Source organism: Thalassophryne amazonica, chromosome 20 (genome assembly GCF_902500255.1).
Source record: "Thalassophryne amazonica chromosome 20, fThaAma1.1, whole genome shotgun sequence".
Lineage (NCBI taxonomy): Eukaryota > Metazoa > Chordata > Actinopteri > Batrachoidiformes > Batrachoididae > Thalassophryne > Thalassophryne amazonica.
In genome coordinates this window covers 48,695,232-48,714,134 of record NC_047122.1, presented here as the reverse complement: position 1 = coordinate 48,714,134, position 18,903 = coordinate 48,695,232, and the positions used below count along the sequence as shown (strand labels likewise).

Below are 18,903 nucleotides of genomic sequence, written 5' to 3'. Positions count from 1 at the left end.
AAAGAGAGGTGAAAGGGGGGAAATGGGTGGAGAATGGGAAGATGGAGAGAAATAAGAACAGAGAACATACATTTAAATTAGGTTTTGTTAACATAACGGGAGAAGAAATTGGCAATTTTAGGAGCACTGAGTAGCACGACTATGACATCCAAAGCGCACGGTTATATTAATGACATGTTGTAATGAAGGGGTGCAATCAATCACACAAACTACAGTACTAAGCAACAGCTCTAACTCTACAATTTGATCAGGAAGACATATTTAGTGGGCCACAAATGAATCATTTCAAACGGCTGGTGATGCAAGTCCAAACTTAGTGAGCTGTTTGCCATTGTTACCATCTGGACATCTGGGATATTATGCAGAACTGCCTGTTATGACAAGTTTTGCCTAGTAGATGCCAACTACTGCACAAACAGTATCATTTTTATGCAACGTTTTGTCATTGCCTTAAAGGTCAAGGATATTGTAAAGCAGGGGTGCCCAAGTTCGGTCCTCGAGAGCTACCTTCCTGACACTCTTAGTTGTCTCCCTGCTCCAACACACCTGAATCCAATGAAGGTTCATTAAATGCCTGCTAACGAGTCTTTCATTGGATTCAGGTGTATTGGAACAGGGAGACAACTAAGAGTGTCAGGAAGGTAGGACTGAACTTGGGCACCCCTGTTGTCAAGGAATTCAATTGTACAGCAATATGATGCAAGCATGTGTCATTGCTTTACATTAGCTAAAACTTAAAAATCAAGTTCTTGGAAAGAGGTGGCGCACAGGTGTGACTCGGGTTCGATGAATGAAGCCACAAAATGCCCCCTCTGAAACAAGTTGAAGCTAAGTGATTATTTGGGTGTTTGATTAATGCATATTTTTATAGAGTGGACAGGGAATTTCATAACGGGTGGCATAATGGGGAGGGCATAGTAAAGTATGAACAACACCGTCAATGTCACCAATCTACTGCCCGCTAATTGGTGCTAACAGTTGCTAACATGCAAATGAAATACTAAAATTTTGCTCAAATGAAATACAGGCGTACAGGCTTTTTAAATGATCTATTTGTACAATTAACTGCACATCATGATGTATTACATCAAATCTTTGCCGTAAAATTGTCAGAAAGGGCAGCCAAAGTCGATCGCGGCACCTAGCAACCACTGCTAGCGGGGGCCCTGGAGTGTGGATCCTCTAGTTGGCACACAGGTGTCACTCAAAGAGCCCATGCCCCCAATTAATTATTCATAATGTTTTAGCTTTAAATATCTGAAATTGATGAGTTAAAAAATATCCACACACCCCCCAACCGCCACAATCACCACCTAGTACAGCTGTCATGACAGACAAAACTAGCTATAAAGACCAAATCTGTGTTTGTACCAGGCTGTATATGTGTTTACTTCTGCTAGTTAGAGATTTTAACATGGGATCCTCTATGGAATGACTCACTTTTTGAGCTAGCCTCAAGTGAACATTCAAGGAACTGCAAGTTTTTGGCATGTCCACGTTGGTTAGCAAAATTTAATTTTATTCTGCTTAACACAAGTGAGATACAGCCAGAACTCCAAATTAAGTTTCTCCTTCATTATATGCAAATTTATGCCAAACTGACACACATGGTGCACACCTGCTTCTAATTTCCATGAGAAATTCCATCAATCCAGCATGCACTAATTATCCAACAGATCATAATGTTCAGCAGGTGGGTATCTAGTAATATAAGCAACAGGTTGGTTGGCACAGGTATCCCACAGCAGCCCATACTCAAGGTTATTGAAATGGTGCAATATCTCCATCTGGTGGACATTTGCCATTAATGCAGGCACAACAGAGTTTCGCCAAGAGCTCTACTATTGGATAATACACGAGGAAAACTTGTTTTTTTATCTGATTTATTTTCATCATATGTTCTTTTGGCTTCTCCCTTTTTGCACGAGGTTGCCATTGCAAATCTGAAATGGATCTGCATGTTGATTTGGCACAAGTTTCACACCAGATGCCCTTCCTTATGCAATACCACATACACAGAGAATGGGCATAGGTGGTCTTGAAGCTGGGATCTTCTATTTTGGAAGCACATACGTGGACCTCTTGGCCACTACAACGCCACGGTTACTGTTTTTGCGTTTCTGTGTTAACAATTCTCATGCTGAGCTTCTTGCTCACAGGATGTTTACCTCATGGATATATAAATGAAGATAATGACTCCAAAATCTGATCAGATCATCTGTAACCTCTAGGAAGTAGTTGCACTGATCTCAGGTCTTCGTGTTGACAAGCATGCGTCTAAAGACACACAAGCACACTAGCAGTGGTGGAGACACATAACTATAATGTACATGCTGCTGCAAAACAAATGCTGTGCTCACACAGATATTGCATGAATTAGTCCATCTCCTTGTAAATATCATTTACCTCACTGTATAATCTCAGCACTGTGGCATTTGCTGGCGTAATTTCCGACATGTGCGTGCATTTTTGAAATAATCACCACATAAAACACGCTCAGAGGCTGTAGAAGCAGGCCCCTGTTCTCATCAAATGCTGCAAAATGCAGCCATTTCACATCACTATAGCAACTGGAGGAAAAAGACTGTGCAAAAAAGACAGAGAAAACCAAGAGGAGGGGAAAAACAGTGTAAGTTCCTATTGATTGCAACATGACTAGGCTAACTGCTTTTGCTGTGATTCCCCGATTTCCTGTTTGTAATAATTTCCTATCGGCAGTAAACACAATCTTCTGTTATTGCCACTCCATTCAGGATGTGTGGCTGTGCAAGAGATAGACTGACTGACTGGCAGGTAGTGTGTTTGCTCCTTCTGACACACACAATCTTATCTGGAGAGTCATTTGACCTTGTTAGCCATCAGCCGGAAACGCAATGAGATTTCCACCTGAACAACAGCACGGTGAGCCCTTCACAGCACAGACTGAAAACTGGAAATTGAATGTGGAGGAATGAACCTCTCACCAGACATAGAGGACCGTATGTTTTCTGTGGTGGTCATTCTGTTAAGAGAGTGGTGGCCGTCCTCACAGCAGCATGGTCTGTGATCTGTTTGAGCTTGTGTTTTTTCAATTTATCTAAACTGTGTACTTGTCGCCCAGGAAGTGAGCAGCCTTGGAAGTTTTCCCCTTGCAGCGCTTCCATTTCCTGTATCCTATTTATGGATGTGTCTGGGTTTGAGATTGTCCTGGATCAAGACTAAGATCCAGGCATTCAATGACTCTCTAGACTTGGACATCAGAAGAGTATCTGCATGCGGTGAAAGTGTTGAGATTGTAGACGTTTACGTATCTCTGCAGTGATGTTCATGTCTTTGGGTTGCAGACTGTTGAGAGCAAGAAACACCTGGGAACAGCTTCTGTCCAAATCTTTAGGGCTCTGGTGCTATCTGCCTTACGGTATGGTTGTGAGATTTGGGCACGAACCACCAATGACCCAAGGTGAAGATTGGACGTTTTTGGTATTAGGTCTCTTTGTAGGATCCTTGCCATTGGAATGTCTTTGTGTCAAACGAGCACTTACTTTGGGAGACTAGCATTGTGAGGGAACGTCAGCTGTAGTATTTCTGCCATGTGATGCATTTCACTGTGAATACTCCAGCATGCATGTGTCTCAGTGGAGAAAACCCCAATGGCTTCAAAAGCAACTGGCTGCAGCCAGTAGATGGTTTGTTGCAAGAGGTGGTGGTGAAGTGGTTGTCTGCCAGGGTGGCTGATACACAGGATCCAATGTGTGTTCTGTGGTGTGGTGGATATGGTGAATCACGGCACCAGGGCATGCTCCCACATGCTTTCACTGTCAGATTTCAGATTGTTTCTAAAAATAAGACCCTTTGGTGAGAAAGTTATTTTATTTTTATTTCCAGTCTGGTTGGGTTTTCTCATGGTACTCCTGGTTCCTCCCACCATCATGAAAAAAACATGCTCATTAAATTAATGCGTCTTTCACTGCTGTTGACCAAGGCAGAGTCTCCAGAGCTGAAGTTGGTCCCCTGGCAGCAGACTGTGGCTGCTCCCTGCTCCTAGTGGTTGGATTTGTCTAACTATACATTAGAATGGGATAAATGCAGGGTACATATTTTGTTTTATATAACAGCTGAGCAGATCCTTGTCATTTGATTGGTGCTTTGTATGTCACGTGACATAGATTATTCATCCCATTTGTGCTGTGTTTTATCGTGCAAATTTGGTTCCATACGCTTTCTACCATTGCACGCAGCGACCAATGTGCACGCACACCATGCGTGCACACACTAGTGGGGATGGCGTTTAGTGAAACATGGGTTTGTTTTGCTGATGGATGACAACTTGAACAAGCTAATTGACTGTGTTAATTCTTCAAACACAAAAAAGCTAGTCCACTACACCGTAAAGCGTCTGGAGGCATGAAGAGCTGTTAGGATGAAGAGGATGAAAAGCTGGACAAATTTGTGATGCGATTTTTCACTGGAGTGAGGAAAAGCAGACGGCAGTCTGTACATGAGGTCTGCATACGGCATCGCGGACTACATTAGCAGAATTGTTTTTGAACTATCTGACTGTTTTTGCAAGTTGGCTGAGAACAAGTTTGGGCTCCTATTTAAACTTTGTGTTGGACTGTTGACGTCAAGGTACCAGTGATGCACATCAAAATACAAGTCCGTTTTCTGTTGTTTAGAAATTAATAAAATATCAAATGACAAGGATCTATTTTATTTTATATAAAACAAATAATGAATGCTTTCCATTAATTCTGTTGTGTGGGCCGCTGAAGAGGAGGTACTGCTGGCCCACCACCACCAGATGGCGCCCTGCTTGGAGTGCGGGCTTCAAGCACGAGAGGGCGCCAGAGCCACTGGGAGTGACAGCTGTCACTCATCCTCAGGACCAGCTGTCACTCATTCATCATCATCACCATCACCATAAAGGCCGGACTGCAACTCCACCTCCTCGCCGAGAAATCAGCTACCATTCAGGTACTTTTCTCTGCTGACTCAAAACGTTGAGTAATAATCTGAACTTCTTTTGCAGCCGTTATCCTGTGGTGTTTGCCTTATCTGTGGGATTGGCGTTTGGTGTGATCAGCGACGGCTTCGCTGATCACTCCAATCAGATAAGTGGTTAGACAGGAGCTGCACGAGTGTGTGATTGGAGGTGGAGGTTCTCCCTCCTTTACTGAACACTGACTGTGGGATTACTGAGTGTGCGAACTCACACTCATCAGGACTGTCTCTGTTTTCTGCCAGCAGTACCGGGTCTGACTGCTGAAGACAGCGGCCACCTGGGGCGCAGGGCTTGGCGGCTCCGGTGTTTTTCAGCTCCGTTGGTGGTGGAAGCTGTGTGGGGATCCAGCTCTTCTCTCGCCAGGTGTCTTCTATCGTCGAGCCTGCCCACACGTCACCTGGTGTATGATTGACAGTCCACTATATTGTTATTGTTTGTACATCGTTGTGCGATTCACAACATTAAATTGTTACTTTTGGCTTATCCATTGTCCGTTCATTAACGCCCCCTGTTGTGGGTCCGTGTCACGACACTTTCACAACAAATTCAATGGAAAGAATACTCGTACCATTGAACTCATAAATATTCATTATTTGTATAACGCATGTACAAATGAAAAATAAATGCTCTTCTTCATCTTCATCTCCTTCTTGTGGTTCAGTAAGCCTTTCATTTAAGCCTGCTCTTCTAATAATTATCAGGAAAGTGATTATTATCGGACTAATAATCTGCAAACGCACTCATATTCATGGAAAAAGCTATTAGTGACATTGCAAATATTATGACAAAAGTGGGTGATTTTGTGTTGCATTTGTTGCAATCACTATAATAATTACTACAACAGTAGTTTAGGTTCCTGTGCAGTTTTGCAGTCTTGAAATAATTATCCAGAAAGTGATTATCTGACAAAGAATCTCTCTTATATCAGTCTCTAAGAGGCATGACTAACATTTTTTACAAAAGCAGGTGAGTTTGCTGTGCATTTGAGCCCAAAATTGTAAAATATATTACAATAGTGACAGTTATTACAACAACAGTTACAACAGCTCTTCTGCTAAATTCAGTCTTGCAGCATAAATAACCTGCCCCTTCTCCACAACAGCCAGTCTAAAGCAACAATGCCTTTTTTTTTTTTGGTGTTTTAACCAATAACTGGTTCTCTCTTGCTGTGGGAGAACATTCAGTACATTCATATTCAGTACACATATAACAGGGGAGACAAAACCCTGAAATGCCAGTCAAAAATAGACCAGATTGCTTTAAGTGAAATGAGAGAGAGATGTGATTAAACACAGCTGGGGATTCCTGACCACACTGCTGAACAAAACAAGAGACTATTAAAGGTGATATCTCATTTGTATACTCGTGTCAGTCATGTCTCTGCAACTGCCAAGTCCAAGGTGGATAGAAAGTACTGAATCTCTGAATTGGTTACCATGTAACAGTGAGGGCTCCTTCACACAGTGCGAATACATACAACTCAGGGCAACTCCCGTCGGAACAGCTCATAGTTCGTGCACGCAGGAACACAGTGCCAGCAGCTGCTGTGAAAATTTTTAAAAATTAAAAATACTTGTCAACCACGGAATACGAACCCGCACTTTACAAAAGATCTGGTTACTAGTCAGAAACTTTACCACTGAGCTACTATCACTGGCCTATAAAAGATGCAGGAAACTGCCTGATATCAGGAAGGACATGGACATATTTAAAAAAAAAAAAATAAAATCACACACCATATAAAACATAGCATTATACTGAATCCCTCTTATCAAGTGGACAATACAAATATGATCCGTCTGTTTCTCTGTAGATGACCCATGGTCACAGATGTACAGTCATGAAATGACATGAATTAGAAGCAGTTCGCTCGTCTCATCATGTCCACATCTGCTGGCGCGTGTCCTGCTAGCGCGCCACAGGACTGACACTGCGTCATGTGGAACAGAGCTCACGTGGGTGACGTGACAGTCAGATCGCCCGCTTCATGTTATGATCTGACGGCCCATTTCAACCTGGGGGCAGCCTGTCAATGGGCTGCAGCATGTGCATGCTCGCTGCCTGTCGCCACAGTGATATACACTCAACAAAAATATAAACGCAACACTTTTGATTTTGCTCCCATTTGGTATGAGATGAACTCAAAGATCTAAAACTTTTTCCACATACACAATATCACCATTTCTCTCAAATATTGTTCACAAACCAGTCTAAATCTGTGATAGTGAGCACTTCTCCTTTGCTGAGATAATCCATCCCACCTCACAGGTGTGCCATACCAAGATGCTGATTAGACACCATGATTAGTGCACAGGTGTGCCTTAGACTGCCCACAATAAAAGGCCACTCTAAAAGGTGCAGTTTTATCACACAGCACAATGCCACAGATGTCGCAAGATCTGAGGGAGCGTGCAATTGGCATGCTGACAGCAGGAATGTCAACCAGAGCTGTTGCTCGTGTATTGAATGTTCATGTCTCTACCATAAGCCTTCTCCAAAGTCATTTCAGAGAATTTGGCAGTACATCCAACCAGCCTCACAACCGCAGACCACGTGTAACCACACCAGCCCAGGACCTCCACATCCAGTATGTTCACCTCCAAGATCGTCTGAGACCAGCCACTCGGACAGCTGCTGAAACAATCGGTTTGCATAACCAAAGAATTTCTGCACAAACTGTCAGAAACCGTCTCAGGGAAGCTCATCTGCATGCTCGTCGTCCTCATCGGGGTCTCGACCTGACTCCAGTTCGTCGTGGTAACCGACTTGAGTGGGCAAATGCTCATATTCGCTGGCGTTTGGCACGTTGGAGAGGTGTTCTCTTCACGGATGATGCGAAGGAGATGTGTTGCACTGCATGAAGCAAATGGTGGTCACACCAGATACTGACTGGTATCCCCCCCAATAAAACAAAACTGCACCTTTCAGAGTGGCCTTTTATTGTGGGCAGTCTAAGGCACACCTGTGCACTAATCATGGTGTCTAATCAGCATCCTGATATGGCACACCTGTGAGGTGGGATGGATTATCTCAGCAAAGGAGAAGTGCTCACTACCACAGATTTTGACTGGTTTGTGAACAATATTTGAGGGAAATGGTGATATTGTGTATGTGGAAAAAGTTTTAGATCTTTGAGTTCATCTCATACAAAATGGGAGCAAAACCAAAAGTGTTGCGTTTATATTTTTGTTGAGTATATGTTTTTATTTATGTCCATGTGATGACAGCAAACAGACACACGTGTGTCACAGTGGGCAGTTGTTAGTCCATGTCTGTCCAAACATGGTACGTGTTGTCCAGCAGGGATGTTCAGAATGACAGATCTCTACAGCCGCTTCAGCAGATGTCCAGGACAGCACCAGCTGGTTGGGGGGATTGGGTCTTCAGATCCAGTCTTTGAGCATAGTCCTTTTTGCAAGTGCCATAGTCAACCTTCATTTACACTCATGGGTGTAGCATCAGCACCACAGGCAGGGCTTGTCCACGCTGTCAGTCACTCCAAATCACAATATAGTAAGTCCCTTCGGCTGCTCCCTTGTTTTTACTTGGGGTTGCCACAGGAGATCTGCTTGTTGATTTGGCACAAGTTTTACACTCGATGCCCTTCCTGACACAGTGGGGTTTGAAACGCCATCCTTTTGCACTGGAAACAAGCACACTTAACCACTTGGACAAAACCCCCACTTCACTCAAAATCACTATAAAAGTCACAACAGAGACCAAAAAAACAAAAAACAAAAAACTCAACTGTAGATTGGATAGACGCTTGGTTCTGGCTGAGGGTGAGTGTTTTTTATTGCCCGACTTTATAAGGTAGTCATTAGCTGTTTATTGCTGTCTTAGAAACAAATCTGACAAATCCCACAGAAAACGTTGAAATCACTGGGAAGAAGTGCTAGTGCGTGCTCTCTCAGTCTATTTCCGCCTGGGGGCGTGGGGGGGGGGGGGGGTGAATGTATATGGACAGCCTTTAGAGTAAGCCGAGTCCTTATTCTTAGACTTTTTTTTTCTCCTTTGTTCACTACCACTACCTTCCATTCATTCTCCCCTACACACACACACACACACACACACACACACACACACACACACACACACACACACACACACACACACACACACACACACACACACACACACACACACACATCATAACTGCTCCAACAGACCTGACTGGTGTGTTGTCATGCCAACACTGAGACGACCCACACTTTTTGTACTACATTAGTGAAGGAGCCGTCGCAGGGCTGCCATGAAGATGGCTATATTTAGCTGCTCATTAGGTAGCACAACCACTCAGACATGAATCAATACTTATTTAGCGATGGAAAAGCTGCAACGTTTCACGTCAGATTGGCAAAGAGGAAGCAGAATAAGAAGCAACGCAAAGAGTTCGAAGACACAGATACCATGAAGGCATTCGCAAGACGAGAGAAGAAGACGACGAGGGAAGAGGTAGACCTGAGGCAGACGCTGCACTAATAAAGTCAAGCTGAACACTTTTACAAGGCTGCCCTCTGTTAGAAACATGCACAGTGGGACACATTTATGACCGTGACCTTGATTCAATGACTCTGTGTAGATTTTTGCAGCTGCACAGGTTGCTGTGGGTTCATACAGTCCTCAAACCTCTCACCTTCATTTTGAACATATATAGTTCATTTTTCTTGACATTTACAGGCATATACTGTGTATCCTTAAGCAACAATTTTTTTAAAACCAATAGCAAATTGGTGCAAAAACAAACTGTGCTTCACTCCCATTTCAAATGGCAAGAAATATTACAGCACTTTATTACCCGCTTGCCCAGTCTGAAATCTAATTCCTGGCATTTGTAGGCCATTTGTGGAGTGAATCGATGGGGTTAACGCCCGTAGTAATCCATTTGACCAGCGGGGGAAGCTGCCAAGAAGGGTGAGAGTGTGTGTGTGTGTGTGTGTGTGTGTGTGTGTGTGTGTGTGTGTGTGTGTGTGTGTGTGTGTGTGTGTGTGTGTGTGTGTGTGTGTGTGTAAGGGGTGGTTGCGTTGTTGGCTGACGGCAGAGGAATGTGGGGAAGGACGTTCAGGAAAGGCATCTAAAATCTACCTAATGCTGATGATTTTCAAATAGAAAATTAAACCACACTGCTGTGTGGTACTGCAGCTGGAATACACACTGAAATCTGATTTCAGTTTCATATAAATGAGCTGGATTTTAGTTTTGTATTTCACTCAACGTGTTTTAGTTTTTGCAATTTATAGCGCCTCCTCTGATGTTTCATTGCAGTGAATTTCTACTGTAATACAGTACTGCTAATGGGAAAAGGAGCTGAGGAGAAGTTTAGTTCAAATGCTCCTCAAGCCAGTCTCCCCATTATATTTCCTTCACAGTGACCTTTGCACCAAAGTGCTGAGAGTCATTCTGTTTGATTAATAGTTACATGATGACAGTTTGTTGTTAGTGTGCTACTAATAAATCCCTCTCAATTACATTAAATGGGATGTACATTAAAAACCTCTTTTTATACATCACACAAACAAAAATGGAGTGAAAGTTGTCCACCCGGTCTGTCCTTCTGTCTGTCCATGAGATTCTAAGTGCAACTCATCTTAAACCAAATTTTACACCATGTGAAAATATGCAATAATAATAATCCGCCAAGGATGTAATAAAATCATCAGTGTTTATTTATTTGTCTGTCTGTCTGTTAGCAGGATTACTTCAAATACTGCATGGATTTTGACAAAAGTTTCACCACAGATACATATTAGGCCATGGAAGACTCCATTAAATATTGGAGGTGATCCAGATCCGGAGCCAAATTCTGGATCAACATTTCACTTTATATAGGCTTTGAATATATCCCCACATTAGAAATATTACGAGGACTGATTTCTTCTACTTGCGAAATATAGCAAAGATTCATCCCATCCTGTCTATGGCTGATGCTGAGACCCTGATTCATGCATTTATCTCTTCTAGATTGGACTACTGCAATGTTCTACTTTCTGGTTTAACCCAGTCCAGCATTAGCGGTCTCCAATTTGTTCAAAATGCTGCAGCCAGACCTTTGACATGAAGCAGAAAGTTCAACCACATTACACCCATTTTGGCGTCTCTTCACTGGCTTCCTGTCCCAGTGAGATCAGATTTTAAGGTTCTGTTACTAGTCTATAAAATTGTTCACGGACTGGCACCTCCCTACATAGCTGACCTACTTAAACCCTATGTACCGGCTTTGCGTTCTCAGGGTGCAGGATTACTTTGTGTCCCTAGGGTGAAGAAGTCTGCAGGTCACAGAGCTTTCTCTTATTGTGCCCCTATTCTGTGGAATGATCTCCCTGCATCAATAAAACAGTCAGATTCTGTGGAGACTTTCAAGTCCAGATTTAAGACGCACTTATTTTCCCTTTCATATGGCTAGCATACTGGTACAGTATGGTTTTACGCTTTTTACTCTTTTAATTAATTTTATTTGTAAATGCAGCGTGCCGCAGCCTCAACTTTGCCTACATTCTGGGTCTTTTAGTGAATCTTAGGGCTAGTGGCCAGGAATCACCTTAATATTTCCTGTTTTTCTTGTTGTTTAACGCTGGCAAATTATACAGTATTTCTTGTCTTTCTGATGCCTGATTCTGTTTTTTTCTCTCTGTTTAAGGTGCGGCTCCATGGGTGTGGTATTTGTGCTGGAGACCCTCCTGTCCTGTGCACCAACTGCATTTCCTGTATATTTGTTTTGTGAATTGTTCTATAATTTGTGTCTGTAGCATGGCCCAAGCAGAGGATCACCCCTTTGAGTCTGGTCTGCTTGAGGTTTCTTCCTCAGAGGGAGTTTTTCCTTACCACTGCTGCTCTGTGGGTTAGTAAGGTTAGACCTTAGTTGTTTGAAGCACCTTGAGGCAACTCTGTTGTGATTTGGTGCTATATAAATGAAAGTAAATTGAAACTGAAATTGAAGGATTACGTCAACGGATTTTCACCAAATTTTCACCACAGATTGGTGTTAGGCCTTGGAAGACTCCATTCAATTTTGGAGGTGATCTGGATCCGGATTCTAGATCAGGATTTCATGTTGTAGACTTTTAAGGATTACGTCAAAACTACTTCATGGAAACGACATCAAGATGTAAAACCAAGATCATGAAGACACTATTTTGTTTCAGGTTATGAATTAAATATGAGATTGCAACATCTTGATCAATTGGACTGTTCTGGATCAGTATGCAATTATTGCATTGTGTTGTGGATTCCGGATCCAGATAAAGTCCGGGTCACGATGTGAATCATATATTTTTTATTTTGAGTCCTCGTCGACCCTTGGCACATGTAACAAATCTCGGATTGTTCTTGTTTAACAATAAAATCCATAAACAGTAATGGAAGTATTTTTTTTTTAAGTCAACAGGGCAGCGCAGTCTTGAATGAACCCTGCGTGATATCACGGGATTTGACCACTTATGGGGACAGCTGTTCCCGTTGCGCAATATATACACAGCATAATGTCACAAATGGTGTACTGCTTTGTTTTCGGCTGCAATCACCGAAGCAGTCATGAAAAGTGCCGTTTTATCAGTTCCCAGTGGAGAAGGGAAGAGGAGGAAAATGTGAGGTCATGTCAGTATCTGTTACCCTACACAGCTAACCAGAGTAGCTACGTTCTCTCACCTGCAAAACCGCCTCAACATGCTTGAGCACCGGGTCATAAACAAACTGCAACACATGTACACTTTCCCACCGCATCATCACTTTTTCTTTCTATTTTCACTTTGTTTGCGTGTAATTTGCCCAAAATCTCAGATAATGTTCTGTGTTTCTGTCCCCAGAAGTAGCGAAATTATGTCATTGTTTTTTTTTTTTTAAATAACATATATTTGCTGTATGTTGACACTTTGGGCCAGCTGTTCTCACCAACGCTCAAAATTCACGTTTGTGAAAAAAGTATACTGTTTGGGGTACCATAGGCTTTCATTTTCATTTTAGGCCAACATTTTCACACCCACTCCAGACATAGATCATGGTCTCAAAAATCCAAAGGGTTATTTATTACATGGCGGCAAGACGACAGGATCAGGAGCACAGACGTGTTTCGACTAGGTCTTCATCAGTGTGTCTCACACACACACACACACACACACACACTGACACACTGATGAAGACCTAGTCGAAATGCGTCTGTGCTCCTGATCCTGTCGTCTTGCCATGAGTCATTAAACCGTTTATTAAGATGGACACTTGAGTGTTGCTGGCTATATTTTTATATTGACTTAGTTTTTGAGCCGTGCACCTCCACTCCTGGTCCCTGTGAGTGCTCGTTTTTTTCTCTGCTTTTATTTATTACATGGCCCATGGTCTTCCAGACAAACAACTGATACATGCCCACCTCTAGAAAGTAACCATGTATCTGCCACAGACAGGTGAACCGTGGGTGTCCCCTTGGCCTTTTCCCACTGGTGGGGTCCTCAACACTGAGGCATCTGCATGCTGGAGAAACTCATCCCATGGACAAAATGTCACAGCTGGTCAGAATGCAAATGATACTCCTCAGTGGAATCTCTCTAAAGGTGTCATCACCCTGTGACAGACTGAGTCATCTGCTTAGTACCGGAGAGAAAGAATTTTTCCGGTGGCAAAAATCATCTAATCCATCTGTCTCAGGTGGATTTCAGGCTCCGATGGAATAAGTGAACAAGGACCAAATGCAGGTGCACAGCACTTCTAGACACAAACCGAAGACGAACAGATAACACACTGATAAAACTAACGTCTACTAGATATCCACGGGCAAGTTAATGTAATCATCATCATCTTCAACCGCTTTTCCAGGTTCAGGTCGTGGGGGCAACAGCTCCAGCAGGGGACCCCAGACTTCCCTTTCCTATGCCACACTGACCACCTCTGACTGGGGAATCCCAAGGTGTTCCCAGGCCAGTGTGGAGATATAATCTCTCCACCTAGTCCTGGGTCGTCCCCGGGGTCTCCTCCCAGATGGACGTGCCTGGAACACCTCCCTAGGGAGGTGCCCAGGAGGCATCCTTACCAGATGTCCAAACCACCTCAGCTGGCTCCGTTCAACGCAATGGAGCAGCGACTCTACTCCGATGATGACCAAACTTCTCACCATATCTCTAAGGGAGACACCAGCCACCCTCCTGAGGAAACCCATTTCGGTCACTTGTACCCGCGATCTAGTTCTCTCGGCCATGACCCAACCCTCGTGACCATAGGTCAGAGTAGGAACAAAGACTGACCAGTAGATCGAGGGCTTCGCCTTTTGAAAGGGTAATGAAAAGGTATAGGAAAAAAATGAAAAAGAGATGTGCAACCACCGAGGAAGCTTGCCATCTGCTGTCTGCTCAAAAACTCCGACCAAACTTTCCGATGGGCTTGTTGGACATCAGCTGACTTCAACTGACAAGGGAGAAATGAGAAAAGGATTCATAAAGGCGAAAACAGACATCTGCTACTCATACATTTCCTCAATCCATCACCCAAGGATCCTTGGGTACCCCACCAGTACCCAAGGATCTTCTGAAGAGACTTACTACTATACTACTATATATTCAGTCATCAGTGGTTAGCGTCCAAGTCTCACACCAGGACCCTAAAGACTGTCTACAGATTATTCTAATTTCTAAATGGTTAATGCAATATTTTTGTAAACCCACTGAATTAAAGCTGTGTTTGTGTCCAAATACTCATGGGCCTGAGAATTACAAAGGTTGATCATCTTGTCAATTCAGGTATTTCATCAAAAAAGACGTAGGCTATCATGATTATACAAATGCAGGCAACTAGTATTCCAGAGCTTGGGAGCTGACTGTGTGATATTGCAAGAAGAACAAGAACTGACCACAGCATCAGGCTGGAGTTAACCATGATGAAATACCTTGTTAGTGTTGCACATGAAGGCAGCTGCACCTGTCCCTCATCTAATGGCAAATTACTGTAACCAGATCAGCCAAATGAAGCCAAAACACTGCAAACCAAATGCACATGTGAGAGAGCAAGAGCTGGAACAAGAGAGCAGAGAAACATGGAGCAGAAAGAGAGCCCCGATGTGATGTCACAGGCAATCTGCCCATCTCAGACATCACCTTTAAAAGGTCAGGTTGGATATGTACACTTTATCATTCAAGAAGTGGAATCTCTATACGATATGAATTGCAGTAATTTATTTGCATCTTATAAATAATACAAACATTTGGAGTTGTTAGAACACTATAACTTAAAACTCAAAGGCTATCGTTATTAATCAGAGCAAGGTCAATGCAAATATTGTACCGTTGTTACAAGCAAATCCATCCACTTGACTTGAGGCATCGTGTAGCAGCCTTAAAAGCGGGTCTTTCCTAATAGCCTGGATCCACTGTTTAATGAATCACTTCTGTGCTTCCAGCGCAGCAGAGAGAATGTGCACCAAGCTGACTTGAGTAATTTGTAAAACATATGCCCTGCAACACTTATCAGGGTGTAGCCAATAGGTCATATCTAAAGGAGATTATCCATTTTCCCTTGTACTTGTACAAATACAAATAATCCTCTCAGGTCCGTCATGGCTGTCAATACCATATACTCAACATACATACTGAAGATGAAGACAGGTTCTTGTTGCATGTGTGACTCTGCAGCAGCAGTTACACACTTTAAACATTTGGGGGCAAACCATGCTTTTGCAGATGATCCTGTGATCTTTGCAGAATTAACAGATGCCTGATTGCGGCACTTCAAAAGCAGTTTTCCTGGATCTAGACTTAGATTCAGGCTTCCTGGACTCAATCATCAGAAATGTATGTGCATGCAGTGAGTGGGACATACTTGTCAAGAGATTTACTTATCTCTGCAGTGACGTTCATTTCTCTGCTTTCTCAAACTTCAAGACCAAGAGCTTCAAGACCAATGAAGACATGTATACAGGAGAAGGAAGATCAAAGTCTTGAAGGTCCTGGTGCTTCCTGTCTTACTGTATAGTTGTGAGACCTGGATGCTAACCAGTGACCTAAGGCAATGACGGGATGTCTTTGGTGCTTGGTCTCTTCAGTGGACACTTGTGTCCTGCTGAAATGACTTTGTGTCAAATGAATACTTACTTAAGGAGACTCAGAAGATGTGTACTACTTTAACGGACTACTACAATATGTTGGCCATATGGGACATTTCTTTGGATCCTATCCAGTGCACAGGTGCCACAGTGTGTAGAACTCTGGAATCATGAAAAGGGGAATCACCTGGCTGTGGTAGACAGATGGCTACTTTTGGGAGGCGGGGGCCGACTGGTTGTCTGCCTAGGTGGTTGCCATCCAGGACTCAGGGCAGTTCTGTAGTGTGGTGGACATGGAAACACATAGGACTAGTGCATTCTCTCAGAGGTGACCTACCCTGGCCTGCGCGAAAGCAGAGTAACAGAGGTATAACAATTTCAGACATTGCATCTGCAACACAGGAATAAAAGTAGGGAAGCCTCCACTTGTCTGGGGAGTGTCTGGCCTTTAAGATCTACTGCGACAGACTGTCTCAGCTGCTCAAACTGATATCTGTTTGCTCTCCATCTCCTTCCTGCTCCCTCGTTCCCTGCAGTCTGGCTCCTGTTATTTTACTCAGTCCATTTCTCGCTTCCGGAGAGCTCAGATCGCCACCAGGATAGCCATGATGGTACACTGAACGCCTCATTGGTGGTGACAAGGCTCTCTTTTTCACTTCCTCCTGCACACTTAATTCCGATTATGCATCTTCCCAAATGCACATGTGCACTACTAGGTAAATTATCTTCACACAAAGGCACAGCGAAACACAATCATAAATACAAATATGAATGCGCGCAGGGGCCCGCTCGCTCACAAAGCCGAGCTAAGCCCAAATTGGCCAGAGGTACTGAAATCACAGTGAACACATTGCGCTTTTATTAGCAATCTGTGCTGTGCAGGAGGCAGACGCTCTGTTAAGCCTATTAAAGGTTGTTGTGCTTTTTGACAACACCTGACAACAGCTGGAACATGTTGCGCTAATCATGGAGGGGGACAAAGTGTAATCCCACTGAACCAAGCCAAGCAGTCCCTCAAGAGGCACTGGACCCACAAAGAGAAGACTAGTCAATCAAGCAAAGGAAAGAGAATTTTCTTCATTTTTGGCTAATTTGGTCTTAAACTAAGCGCACAATCACATTATTCATCAGTCACACAAGAAAATCAGCTCGCACTATTCTGGAGTTTCTGCTTTAAAATTTCACAGGACAATCTTTATTTTGGCAGGTCACATTTTGGTCAGAGTCATCACAGTAGATACTGGATAGAGCTGCATATTGAGTCTAAATGCTCTTCCTGATGGAACTCCAGATTTACATGGTGAATGGGACATGGGTGTTATTTAACTCCTCTGCTTGAGGCACTTCAACAGAGACTCTTGTTTTATAAGTTGACTTATGCTCCTGTCCTCACCCCAGGTCATGATCTTTGGGTAATGACAACAAGGTCATGGATACAAGCGGAAGAAATGAGATTTCTCTTTCAAGTATCTGAGCATATGCTACTCTTAGGGTACTCGGAGTTGAGTTGCTGCTTCTTTCCATTGAAAGGAGCTGGCTGAGGTGGTTCACCCATCTGTTGAGGATGCCCCCTGGTTGAGTACCTAGGGAGATCTTCCAGGCATATCCAAGTGAGAAGAGATGCCAGGAGAGACCATGCTACAGGGATTGTATTTCCAAGCTGGCTTAGGAACTCCTTGGGATCCCCCCCGGAAGGGTTAAGGTGCCCTGACACTTGCATGACTTTGATCCACGCATTTGCACGCACTTCGTTGTGACGATCCCACCCATTGTGTTCCCAGCTGGATGCTGTGCTTTGTTTCACTGGATGCCCCTCGTTGTGCGCTGGATGCTGTGTATATAAAATAATTATTTCATAGCGGATTAATCATTTTCTCTCCAAGTTGGCTGTTGAAAATGCCTCTAATAGCTTCTGGAACTACAGAGGCCCGTTTCAGCTGGAGTGTTTTTTCTCTTTCCCTCTCTCTCTCTCTTTCCTGCACTTCATGAGGTGGAGAACGTATTTGGAACAGTCTAAAAGGTAATTATTTGTAATATTTATGTTGTAATAGCTTGGTAAAACAGTTGCATGTTCATTCCTTCTCGTGAGCAGCTGTAAAAGTACATTTATGTTAGATTTAACATTTGTTATAATTGGTCAGATGAGCTGCGCTGTGCGGTGCACTGATGCAATCACTTGCACTCACACACAGTGTTTTTAATTGTTTGCACAATGTTCACTTGAAGTTCACATAATTAATGCAGAATGGACATTTTGAACATTTCAGAATTTTCTTTGCGCACGTGCACAAAACCGTGCACAGTTTACAATGGTTTAAAATGAGTTTACAACAAGTTTACTCTCCTGCATGACAGAGTGCGTGGATCAAAGTCGTGCAAGTGTCATGGCACCTTTAGAGGACTTGGCCAAGGATAGGGAAGTGTGGGTGGAGCTGCATGGTCTACCGCCACTGTGACCTGGACCTGGATAAGCAGCAGAAAATGAATGAATGAACAAATGTATGAATGATTTATTGGGGTAGAGGTGGACTTGAACCAGGAATGTTTTGTTTAAGAGGCCACCATGATCACTGTTTACGCCACCAGTTTCAAACTACTGTCACATAAGTCTGGGAGCATCCACTGGTGCTGCACCTTGCCGCATCCACCACACTGTTGAAATGGATGGCAACCATCCAGACAGACAACCCATCCATCTTGAGCTCTCAAAAACAACCGTCTATATGCTGCAGCTAGGGGTAACATGGGTATCCCCTTGGAGTTCTCCAGCTGATTGGGTCTTCAACACTGAGGCACCTCAGACTCAGACTCAGACTCACTTTTATTGTCACTCGACCCTTACAGGCAGAACGAAATGCAGTTTCTCCAGGTCTTGGTGTAGTTAACTGGGACCTGCATGATGGTT

At 43.4% G+C, this 18,903-nt stretch overlaps 1 protein-coding gene across 1 annotated transcript in view; it reads right to left on the bottom strand.

The window, feature by feature from the left end:
- Positions 1-18,903, bottom strand: part of gabbr2 (gamma-aminobutyric acid (GABA) B receptor, 2) — a 488,893-nt gene that overhangs the window by 351,685 nt on the left and 118,305 nt on the right.